A 12739-nucleotide genomic window follows, 5' to 3' on the forward strand; every position below is an offset into this window, starting at 1 on the left:
ATTTTGCTGCTGCCTTCCCCAGTCTCAGCACTGTTGCCCAATTGTAAAACATACTAGTAGGCCTATTAGCGTCGTGTTTAATTTACGTTTGCCACATACGCGAATAAGTTTTCAAACAGCATGCTATTAACTAAGCATTGCCTTACTGTCTTGACCAGGGTTGCCCAATCTTTTTTGACTCAAGATCGACGTTTGAGGTAGTCCAACTCTCGAGATCTACCATTTCAATACAAACTAACAAGATAATGCAAGACTATGTGTGTATTACCAAAGGAAAACTAGCATTTTCCGAGCCCTGTTTTACGTTTTTTATTGTGGTTTGGGTGTGACTTTTTACACTGCATTGAACTTATTTTTTTATAATTCATCCGATGCTAATCTTGATAATAGAAAAATTACCAGCACAAAGTAACCATTACTACTGTGACGTAACTATTACTTTTGTGACTTTTGCGACGTAAAGCGTCGACTGAGTATTTGTGGTGTGAACATATCCTAATGAATAACTTTCACAATAAAGTCATCTATGTAGGGCAACATTCCCTAAAAACGCATTACAAAACAATTATTTTAAATAATTTTCTGAATCTCTCGCGGTCGACTTGATATCAGTCCGAGATCGACCAGTCGATCGCGATCGACGGGTTGGGCACCCATGAGTCTTGACTGTTTCAGGTTTTAACAAACAGAACAACGCAACGTTGTTACGTCATATAGCACGCAATCAATCCCTTTTGTCAGTTATTTTATTTTCTCGCTTTATAAACAGAACTTATTCATTTTCATTAGATTTTGAATATAGTTGTAGTTTTTTGTTAGATTTAATAATTTACCTAGAAACCATTTCTGTGGTGCCCCTCCTTTACTTGATGCCCTAAGCACGTGCTTATATTGCTTATAGGTTAATCCAGCACTGCAGTTACTTCACATAGTGCAGGAGGAGTAGGAGTATATAAAATGACTCATTTGATATAGTATAAGAGCAGATATTAAACTTATTTCCCCAGATACTGAAAGTATTTCTTTGCAAAAGTGTTATATTGAAAGTAATATACAAACATCCAAAACATTAATTTGAAGGGTTCCAGGATGCACTCTCATCAATTTTGCATAAACTGAGTGATACAAACCATCATGTTTATATATATGGTGACTTTAACATAGATACATGCAATACAGGGAAGGAAAAAGCATTCAATACTTTTTAGATTCTCTGCAAATTTATGATCTTTCACCAGTAATATGTCAACCAACATATGTTTACCAAAGCCAAACTGACTACATTTACACAAACAAAGTAGCAAATCAAGAATACTGTCAACTTTTGTGTTACTGCATGTAACTTGCTGTGATAAAACAAAAAAAATAGAAGAAATTAGACCCTATTTGACACTGAAGATTTTATTTCTGACATAAAAATTGCTGTTATAAACATACCACTGTCAACTGAAACCATATTACACCAATTTACGACAAAACTGAAACTAGATGGTATAGCACATTGCACTAAAGACCTAGTTTTAATTGCCAGCATCTTTATTCAGTTCTTTGCCAACATCGGAACAAATATGGCATTATCCTTCCTCCATCACAAAGCCATCATCCTTCTTCTGTGACACTACCCCAGATGAGGTGGAAATGTATATATCCACTCTTGGCAGTCGTAAATATGTGCCCAGTCACAACTTCCTATTAAATACTTCAAAAGAGTTAAAAGCATTATTTCAGCTCTGCCCTCAGAGACTTTTAACTGGTGTATACAACATGGGGAATACCCCGCTGTACTCAAAATTGTGGAAGTGATACCCATTCATAAAACAGACTCACAAGTTAAATGTATTAACTACAGACCAGTTTAACTTTTATCCCCTTTGCAAAGATTTTTGAAAAAATAATGTATCAGTGTCTGTATAACTGTTGTTGTGGAAGTTGGAGCATCAGTTTGGAATATGGAGAAGCCTTGGAATTGTACCGTAGCTACTTAACCAACCGCAGATAATGCACACGCATAGCAAATGTTACATCACAATTGTTAAACATTACTTGTGGCTGCCCTCAAGGTTTGTCACTGGCTCCTTTACTCTTTTCGCTTTACATAAACAATTTACCAACGGTATCCAAGCTCACAACGAAACTCTTGGATGATGGATGACACGTGTTTAATCATGTCATCAGAGTCTTCACGCGACCTGCACGTAAAAATAAGGAACTCAATTATGTTGATAACTGGATGCGACACAAAATATATTGCTTAATACGAGTGAAACAACGTATTTACTGTTTTGTCCTCCCAAGCGCTCAAACACGCAGAAGTTTTCGATTTCTCTAGGATCGCCGCAAATACAGCGTTCGACGCAAACGAAGTCTTCGTTGCCTCAGTGTTTATATCGACGATCAGTTCCTTGGGAAAAACATAAAGCTCATTTACTAATCCTTTGCGTACCACTATCTTCAACACTCCGTGGCCGCTTGGTGTAGCGGCTACACTGCAGCAATTAAAACCCTCAACACCAAACATAACAAAATTGTGCGAGCTCTCACTCGCAGCACTTACCGATGTCGCGATACTACACTATTTTACGATTTGAGTCTTCTAAAATTTAAAGACTTTACCAACTAGAAGTAGCCAAATTGTTGCATACGTTTCATTCTGGTGCATTACTGTCCATATACAACTCCCTGTTTACAGCTACTACGTCAGTACATAGTCACAACACAAGAACAGCCAGAATTTCTTTCATTCTCGGAAAACACCGCGATCGGCACAAGGTCAATTTGCATTCGAGGTCCAAAAGTATGGGAAGAAATACCATACCACATTAAGTCTCTACAACGCTCGTCCTCTTTCAAAAATAAGTTTTGCTCGTATCTATTGAATTAATACGACCCCTCAATAAGTACAACACGTTCGTGCCCTCGCTCATTCCAGGTTATATCAAAAATAGCTCATACCAAATTACGCTTTTACTCACTTTCTTTCTTTTTTAGATTCTAGTTTTATACATGTTTTATATCTTCCAATTAACTAGATACCTTAGTCACACAAAAACTGCGGTACGATTCGGTCTTTTTAGATCAGCCATCCCGGTTGAAGACAGTGTAGCATCTTCCACAGCGAACTATCATCGGCGATCTCGCCATCGATTCTACAAACGTACTCTCATCGTTGTCGGGTCTGCCCACTGGCTCACAAGAAATGTTTCGTGCAACTGCGCTGATGTTCGTAAATAGCTAAATTTTATTATTTTGAAAATTAATTGCAGATCTGTTCTCAGAGAGCTTCTTTGTCCGTTTCCTTTGTGTTTCTTGGTGGTATGCTTTTTCTGTTGACAAAGGTGAGTGACACGTTTGACATAGGTATGGCTCCGAGTGCGAACATATGTGTGGCCCCGAGTATTTTGATTACCTGGGAAAGTTCATCCAGTACATGATTCAATGTGTTGTCATGCTTATCTAAGTAGATTTCAAGTATGTGCAAACTTTTATCAATAGTTTCTTCGACTACAAGGAAGGGGCGTTTTTTTATTCAGCTTAAATAAACGCTGTTTTACACATTTCGGACATTCCCCAGCAGTTTATGTTTTTTCTCGAATTTTCTCCTCGGAACCTTAAAAATGGGTCACCTGTGTTATGATGGTAGAGGATTCTTATAACTCTACCACCAATATAACAGCACACTTCCATCTTAATATCGTTCAGTGTCCTATTTCAATTACTGTTGATTAAAAGGCCTAGTGAAAGATTTTTATGGTTTGCTACGGTTGGCATGTGTCGCTCATTACAGCCCATGTGGCTGTGGTCAATGACTCGTTATGAAACAAGGTCAAAAAACTACGTGTGAAAGCAGTTGCGCTCTGACTTGATTCGTATGCAGCAAGGATGGAAGCACTAAGAATAGTGCTGCCGTTACTGCTGGTTCCGCACCAGTTTACGTTACAGTCTTTTCTGAAGCTTCAGTTCATAACTCCACTAGCTTTAGAGGATCTAGTGCGTTTTCAGAAGGTTTGGACGGAAAATTTCACCGACAGTGCAGCCTCAACGACCTCGCAAAAATGAAGTTTGAAAACAATTTTTAACCTATGCTACAAATTTTGACCTTTTTTGACAAGTCGACAAGTCAAAAAATAATCGCCCAACTAATAAGCTTAATTTTAGTCGAGCTCAAACTTGCAAAATAGGTTATTTTTACTACGAGATTATTTGGCAGATATAAAAGCTGCTCTGGTATTTCTGGTTATTAGTTTTTTTTTGTATCCGTTAAATGCAACACATAGATCACTATGGCAGTTTAAAATCAATACATTGTCTTCACTTTTCATGCTTTCAATCCTCTATTACAGGGGTGGCCAACCGGTCAAAGCCTAAGAGCCATATTTTTTATTGTGTTACCACAAAGAGTCACATTATACACATACCGTTTCGGTCCCCCAAAACACCTTAAAAAAACACTGCACATATGTTTAATGCTTCGTCCCTTCCTCACACACAGAGACCTGTGCTTAGCCAGATCTATTCTAAATGTCGCAAACCAACATAATAATGACACAATTTGACTTGTACAGAACACGGGCCAGTCATTTTCAACAATAAATGGTCAGTGCATACACTGTCTCTCACACAAACCCCTCATTTCAACGAATCCATCAAACAAAAACATATGAATTAAAATCCCCCTTTTTTCTCATTCTATAAATAACGTGCGGTGAGATTCATTTCTGGTGAATTGCTAAAATCTTTTTTCAGGCTAACTTGACAAAAATTGTTTATTTGAAATATTTTCCCTGCTGAAAAAACTTATATAGCGGTATTTTCATCTCACGCGCACGCGCCCCAAACACCTAACGCGCATGTGCCCCAAGTGCAAAGTGACGAAACTAAACTCATTGCGACGTCATTAATGCATTCACCACCAACAATTGCTCAATTCAAACCCAAGACAAACTGCCGATAAAATATAATATTCGTCATAACCCGAAAAACAACGGATTGAAGCATTATTTACTTTGGAACACATTTGTTGCCAATATTGCTGTTGCATTGTGTCTCATTCGCATTGTACGCAACAATGAGCAACCATTCATTGTTCACAATTGAATATATGCCATCATAATCAAGCCATTTGCCTCACAAAGTTGCAGTTTTAAGGCAAGGTTTGTGGCCATACCGATAATAAGTTTGTTCAAAACCAAAATTGTTAAAGCTTTAATTTAAAATTAACGATTTTTATACCAGATCGCCACATACTAACCCAAATATACACAATGGCCCCAAACTTCGACAACAACTTAAGAGCCGCATAAAACCAGGCGAAGAGCCGCGGGTTGGCCACCCCTGCTCTATTATATTTAACGGAAATGTGTTATGGAAAAACTACTTCCTGCGGCGTGGCACGTCATATTTTACACTCTCGCGACTATTACAAATGGCTCGAAATGATGTTTCCGCTTTAGACTTTATGCACACTGCGTTTATTCCAGCTGTCAGTGCGTTTGTAAAGTTTCAGACATGCACATGTTTTGATGTTTGCAGTTGCGAAATGCTGCAAGATTAAAAGCAGACGTTTGACTTCGATACTATGCCACCCTTTGGGACCGAGAGAAGTGGCATAGTAGCGAGAGTGGCATAATAGCGAGAGTTGTTTGTAAAAATAGCCTTGTGATGCGACTATGTACTGTAATGCTACGTTGTGTTGTTCGATTATAATTTATTACAGACTACAGTATAAGGTACAGTATAGAGTATAATTTATTACAAAAAAATAAGGATAGATCGTGCTTAGAACAAACAAGATCTGTTAGTTTTGTCGTGACACAAGCACAGAACGGCGTTTACATAACTCGCTACAAAGTCGTGAAACATCTTAACATGACCACGTTTGTTTACTCAACGATTTGTTTTTCATTTTTTCTCTGTTTTATCATGAGCTCAAACTGAAAGTTGTCAGAAGACCCAATTTTTCAATCCATAACCAGACCGTTAATACAGTAATAGTGTACTCTCATGTGTCATAGTATCAAAGGTAAGGGGTGGCATAGTAAATATTTTTTCCGTTGAATTTAGTTAAAAGTGGTATATTAGCGAGAGTGGCATAACAGCAAGGTGGCATAGTATCGAAGTTTGACTGTAGTTAGATATTGAGCGCAAAAGCTTTAACTGAAAATTAAAGCAGAACAAGTTTTATTTTTAGTTAGACTTTTTGTGAAATTTACTATGTTTGCAATGTAAAGATCTTGTAGAAAAGAACTATACGGTTACCACTGCAAACCAATATGCTTGGAATCATTACCACTAACGCCGTTCTTCTGTTAAGACCTTTACACTTCGTTTTTCATTAGCAGCGCATAAGTCAGGTCATATAGAACACATCTGTTGTTTTCTTTAGTGAAGGGCAATCACCTGGTTGTTCACAGTTTCAGGTACTTCAACGAACTTCTTGTATTTAAAAAAGAATTGGGCGTTGGCAACTCTTTTAAATTACTTATAGTTAGTCCAGCTCAAATTGGTAATATTACGTATAATATTACTAACTTCTTTACTGCACTGTTTTGCCACTAGTTTGTTTGTTGTTTTATCACTAGATGTTGTTTGCTTCTTCTAATATTTTATTGCACAGTTTGGTTATTGCTTTTGTTTGTTGCTTCGTCACTGTATGTTATTCATCCTATTGTTTTTGTTTCAAATTTGGTTTTGTTTACTTAGTTTTTCCAACCTTCTTTGCATTTATTAGTTTCCTAAAACAGTCTTCTATTTTATTGTTGTTTGTCTTTCAAACGCAACCCGCCGCGATGACTCGCCATTCCAGCACGTTGCCCTAATCATACGCACCTTCGGGACATTTGCCAAATAATCTTAGGAGTTATTTTCTCCCTCGATGGCTCCCTAACATGAGGGCGGTGCAACTGTGACCAGGGAAACTTGTTTGTTTCCGTTTGAATAACGTGCTCGTTTCTTGTGCGAACTTTTATTACCGGTTTGTCTCTTTTTTATCGTGTTATTAGGTGCACCTTAAGCTCAATTTTATTTAGATTTTTTTATTCTCATTTGCATTTGCGAAAGCATTAAAAGTTTAGTGCGTCCTATTTATTGACTTTACCGGCTAGCCGATAAAACCGCGTCGTGAACTTTAGGCACAGAAACAATAGTGCTACAGTAATATGGGTTGTTTTTTTTCTACGTGATTATTTGACAGATATGTATAACCAGCTCTGATATTTTTGGTTGGTAATTTTTTTAAGTGTTTCGGTAAATGCAAAACTTAGATCACTATGGCAGTTTGAAATCAATGCATGCAACGCAAAGTTTTTGTGGAAGCACAACTTCTTGCGTCGCGGCACGTCAAATTTTACACCCTCACGGATACTTCAAATGGCTCGAATTAATGTTTCCGTTTTCGGTTTTGTGCACACTTCGTTTATTCCAGCTGTCTGTCGTTTGCAAAGTTTCAGACATATACATGTTTTGGTGTTTGAAGTTGCGAAATGCTAGAAGAATAAAAGTAGATGTCTTATGAATATAGTCAAGTATTGAGCGCAAAGGCAAGCGCAAAGACTTTTATCAAAAATTAAAGCAGGACAAGTATTGTTTTTAATTAGACTTAGATTTCGTGAAATTTGCTATGTTTGTGTAAGCAATCGGGGCTTATGTATGTTAAGAACTATACTGTTTCCACTCAAAACCTATATTATGGTCCGAAATCATTACCACTACAACGCGGTTCCTCTGTCTAGACTTATTGTACTTCGTTTTCATTGGCATCGTTTCAGTCAGGATATAACACATTTGTTGCTTTTGTTAGTGAAGCGCAATCACCTTGTTGTTCACAGTTTTCTCTGTTTGAAAACAGGGTATACGAATCGCAATACGATACATGTAAAACTATTCATCCAGCACTAAAGAAATATATTTGTTGTTGTTGTATTTATTGTACATTTTTAGGTTCAAGGTTAAGACTTAGATTGGTAGGTTTGATGCTTAGTTGTAGTTGACATCATTATCTACAGCCTAGAACAGTGGTTCCCAAACTGTGGGCCATGGCCCAGTAGTGGGCCACCAAGACATTTTCAATGGGCCACAGAGCCATTTGAATAGATTCTATTGTTTCGTCATACTGTAGATATTATTCGCTTTGTTTTGAAAAACGTAATTTTTGCAAAGAATTCTGAATCTTGTAGCCCAATTTTAGGAGCATGTATCTCATTAAAAATCAATTGCTAGAAAATTTCGCCTGTTTTTGGTCATTTCTTTGTTTGTGCCCAAATTTGCAGCACGTGGTGGGCCTCGAATCGCTATTCAACAAACATTTGGGCCACAGACCAAAAAAGTTTGGGAGCCCCTGGCCTAGAACAATTATAACTTGTACCTGAGCTGACACCTTTCAGGTGCAGTTAACAATGCAAACCAATGTACTGTTTATGTTGTATAAACGCGGATGGGCATTTTCAATCGGACTTGCAATTTTGCAGTTCTTTGCAGGAATCTCATTTGCCAGTTACGGACAAATCAGCAATTTTTATGTCCAATTCTTTAACGCTTAGTATGCACAAGTAGATTGGATTACCAACGCAAGGAACATCAGCACCGTATTTATCACATTTCATCTCACATGGTTAATTTTCAAAGGGAGTTTGGGATTGAGAAATTTGGTTCTAATTAACTCAGGCTGCTGTACTTTCGGACTTCTACTTGTTGTACAATGGTTCATTGTTTTCTTTAATCTTCATTGGACAAATGTTGTGTGGACTTTCGGAAGCTCTTACTGTGGCTGTATGTCCAACATTTGCTGCACTCTGGTTCCCTGAAAGTCAAGTTGGAACTGCAATCGCATTTGCATTTTTTGGGGCTGTATGTAGGCGAACTTTTCACAAACATTTCTTATGTTTTAACCTGCATTGCAAATGGGCTGGTTATGCAGCTGGTAATTTTGGAAAATCTGATGCTCTCCGAGATTTTAGCGAAAAACCATATAACACATAAAACTGACCCTAATATAGTCAGTGAACGCATAATGGGTGTGTTTAGTGTCTTTGGTTTGGTAGGAGCGATGACAGCAGGGAAAATAATAAATCCTTTCAAAAGATACAATATTTTGGCAATAGGTGCAACGTCATGCTTGCTTCTAACGACCATAGGAATTGCCCTAAGCGTCATCTACAAAAGCGTAGTTGGTCTATACATCACCAATGTTCTGTTCGGCTTCTTTAATGCATCTGAAGTTGTATTCTTGGAAATGGCATCACAATTGACATATCCAATTGATGAAACATTGGTTAACACTTGGTTGACAGGGATCCAAACCACAATAGCTTTGTTCCTTGGAATGTTTGGTAGACTTTTTTTCAGCCGTTGGGGAAGTCTAGGCCTGTTATCCCTTCAGAGTGCTTGTATGGTGCTAAGCATCCTGCTTTGTTGCCTGATTTCACCCAGAAATCGCAGGTTGGAAGTCGATTCTGAAACTGAAAATCCATCCGGGGTTGACACTCCACTTATTACATTACGGTAATGAAATCATTTGTTATTTAATCTGACGTATGTGTGTGGTTTCGTTGTACAGTATATAAACGGGCATGTTATTCCCAGTTTGTTTCTTGGTTAAACGTCCTTTGCATGTATTTACCTAACTTCATATATCGTGGATATTTATCTTTGAATGAATCATTGCGATATTATGCTATTGTGCCTAATGCTTATTTACAAACCTTTGCAGGACAGGTGCTTATTTTTTGCTAGTTTTGACATATCCTACAAAATAATGCAATATGTGCTATAATTCAAAAGCCAATACAAATACCTGTTTATCTGAAAATTTTGTGACTTATTTTTCATCAGTGTAAAAATCTTTTGATGTAGTTTTTAAACATTTAGTAAGAAAAAAAACATTCCCCTGTCTATTTATCAATCAATGTTTTGTATTTGTTCTCAAAACCCAGTTGTCGATCAAAACACCCTTGCAATAAAAAAGTTAATAACAAAGAATTCAAATACAACTAAATAACTAATTCAAAAACAGAATATGAGCCAAAGGATAGGAACGAGAGAAATTTAAAAGGCCAGGTAGAATAATTGGCATTGTGTGTCAAGAACAACTGTGATCAAGTTGTTGATACTCCAATACAAAAGCATAGAAGCACGACAAGTAAGTTGGAAAGAGCGCAAAAGTGTTGAACTAACAATTCCCGTGCAGTAAATGTTTGTCACCAATTGCAACCCGATGATAAGATGAATAACATTTGACGAAAATGCCTTTGATGGGTGTGGGGTTATTTGAACTCACGCGGAAGATTGTGCCCTGCACGCGTCGTTTCGAATCCCATCCTCGCCGTGTCAACGTTTGAACTGTTATAGTTTTATTGATCTAGCTCAAATTGACTGTGTCAAATTTTGAAATTTGATCTTTGGATTTCGTATTATCAGTTGGTCATTAAATTGCCCTTCATCATCACTGAGTTTGCCGAATGTTAAATGCGTTTGAGATAAGTTCCAATGGACAGTTGTCCGCGTGGGTTCGAACCCCACACCCATAAAAGTTTTGGCTAATTGATCTGCATGAGTGCTATTTATATTATGTGTGGTCACATGGAATATATCTGGCGAAGATGCTTGCTAATCATTTCTTTGTACTGAGATGTGTGTCAAATTTCTGCTGAATGACAACATTTATTTTCAAGTGGAGTATTTCGTACATCAAACACATTGCTTCAATTGGATAATTGGCTTTCGCACGGACGAGGTGGCCATGTGGTTAAGGCAATGGACTGCTAATCCATTGTGCTCTGAACACGTGGGTTCGAGTCCCATCCTCCTCGTATCATCATTGTTACTCTTTTTGGTTGTTTAATCTCGCCCTATGTTAAGTTTTGAGAATTCTTGATTGGATTTCGTTTTATCATTGGGCCATCAAATTGCCCTTGATCGTCACTGGGTTGGCCGAGTGGTTAAAGCGTTGGACTTAAGTTCCAAGGAACAGTTGTCCGCGAGAGTTCAAACGCCACACCCAGTAAATTGTCGTTATTTTTGTTGCATATTCTGCATGAGTGTTATCGATCTGATGTGTGCTCGAGTGGAAAGACTGACGAAATTGTACATTTGTCTTACATTTTGTACTGAGATGTTTACCAAATTTCTGCCATGATTCATTTTGAAGGGAATATTTCGTACATCAAACACATTGCTTTAATTGGAAAACTGACTTTCTTCCGGTCAAGGTGGCCGAGTGGTTAAGGCGATGGACTGCTAATCCATTGTGCTCTGCACGCGTGGGTTGGAATCCCATCTGCGTCGTATCATCTTTGGTACTCGTTTTGGTTGTTTAATCTCGCCCTATGTTAAGTTTACGAATTCGTGATTGGATTTCGTATTATCATTGGGCCATCAAATTGCCCTCGATCGTCACTGGGTTGGCCTAGTGGTTAAGGCGTTGAAATTAAGTTCCAATGGACAGTTGTCCGCGTGGGTTCGAACCCCACACCCAGTAAATTGTTGTTATTTTCGTTGCGTATTCTGCACGAGTGCTGTCGACATGATGTGTGCTCGAGTAGAAAAACCAACGAAATTGTACCTTTGTCTTACATTTTGTACTGAGATGTTTGTCAAATTTCTGCTGAATGACAACATATATTTTGAAGTGGAGTATTTCGTACATCAAACACATTGCTTTAATTGGAAAATTGGCTTTCGTCCGGACGAGGTGGCCGAGTGGTTAAGGCGATGGACTGCTAATCCATTGTGCTCTGCACGCGTGGGTTCGAATCCCATCCTCGTCGTATCATCTTTGGTACTCTTTTAATTTAATCTCTTCCAATTGTCTTTGTCAATTTTTGAGAGTTTATGATTGGATTTCGTATAATCATTGGGCCATCAAATTGCCCTCCATCGTCACTGGATGGGCCGAGTGGTTAAGGCGTTGGACTTAAGTTCCAGTGGACAGTTGTCTGCGTGGGTTATAACCCCACACCCAGTAAATTGTTGTTAGTTTCGTTGCATATTCTGCATGAGTGCTATCGATCTGATCTGTGCTCGAGTGGAAAGACTGACGAAATTGTACATTTATCTTTCATTTAGTACTGAGATGTTTGTCAAATTTCTGCTGAATGACAACATTTTTTTAAGAGGAGTATTTCGTACGTCAAACACATTGCTTTAATTGGAAAATTGGCTTTCGTCCGGACGACGCGGCCGAGTGGTTAAGGCGATGCACTGCTAAACCATTGTGCTCTGCACGCGTGGTTTCGAATCCCATCCTCGTCGCATCATTTTTGGTACTCTTTTTGGTTGTTTAATCTCTCCAAAGGTCGAGTTTTGAGAATTCGTGATTGGATTTCGTATTATAATTGGGCCATCAAATTTCCCTTCATCGTCACTGGGTGGGCCGAATGGTTAAGGCGTTGGACTTAAGTTCCATTGGACATTTGTCCGCGTGGGTTCGAACCCCACACCCAGTAAATTGTTGTTACTTTTGTTGCATATTCTGCACGAGTGCCATCGACATGATGTGTACTCGAGTGGAAAGACTAACGAAATTGCACATTTGATTTACATTTTGTACAGAGATGTTTGTCAAATTTCTGCTGAATGACAACATTTATTTTGAAGTGGAGTATTTCGAACATCACACACATTGCTTTAATTGGAACATTGGCCTTCGTCCGGACGAGGTGGCCGACAGGTTAAGGCGATGGACTGCTAATCCATTGTGCTCTGCACGCGTGGGTTCGATTCCCATCCTGCTCCTATCGTTGTTTGT

The 12739-nt window shown here is 38.3% G+C and overlaps 1 long non-coding RNA gene, 1 other non-coding gene and 1 pseudogene across 2 annotated transcripts; 1 reads left to right on the forward strand and 2 right to left on the reverse strand.

The window, feature by feature from the left end:
- Positions 1–1359: 1359 nt before the first annotated feature.
- LOC145224593 (uncharacterized) lies at positions 1360–3262 on the reverse strand. The gene is made up of 3 exons (XR_013859698.1): positions 3034–3262; positions 2279–2401; positions 1360–2189 (listed from the first exon to the last, which is right to left on the reverse strand). It is a non-coding gene; the product is annotated as an uncharacterized LOC145224593 (long non-coding RNA).
- Positions 3263–3485: 223 nt separating this feature from the next.
- LOC145222703 (uncharacterized) lies at positions 3486–4015 on the reverse strand (annotated as a pseudogene).
- Positions 4016–11677: 7662 nt separating this feature from the next.
- Trnas-gcu (transfer RNA serine (anticodon GCU)) lies at positions 11678–11759 on the forward strand. The gene has a single exon. It is a non-coding gene; the product is annotated as a tRNA-Ser (tRNA).
- The last annotated feature ends 980 nt before the right edge of the window (positions 11760–12739 follow it).

This window comes from Phallusia mammillata, chromosome 4 (assembly GCF_965637545.1).
Source record: "Phallusia mammillata chromosome 4, kaPhaMamm4.hap1.1, whole genome shotgun sequence".
NCBI classification, from domain to species: Eukaryota; Metazoa; Chordata; class Ascidiacea; order Phlebobranchia; family Ascidiidae; genus Phallusia; species Phallusia mammillata.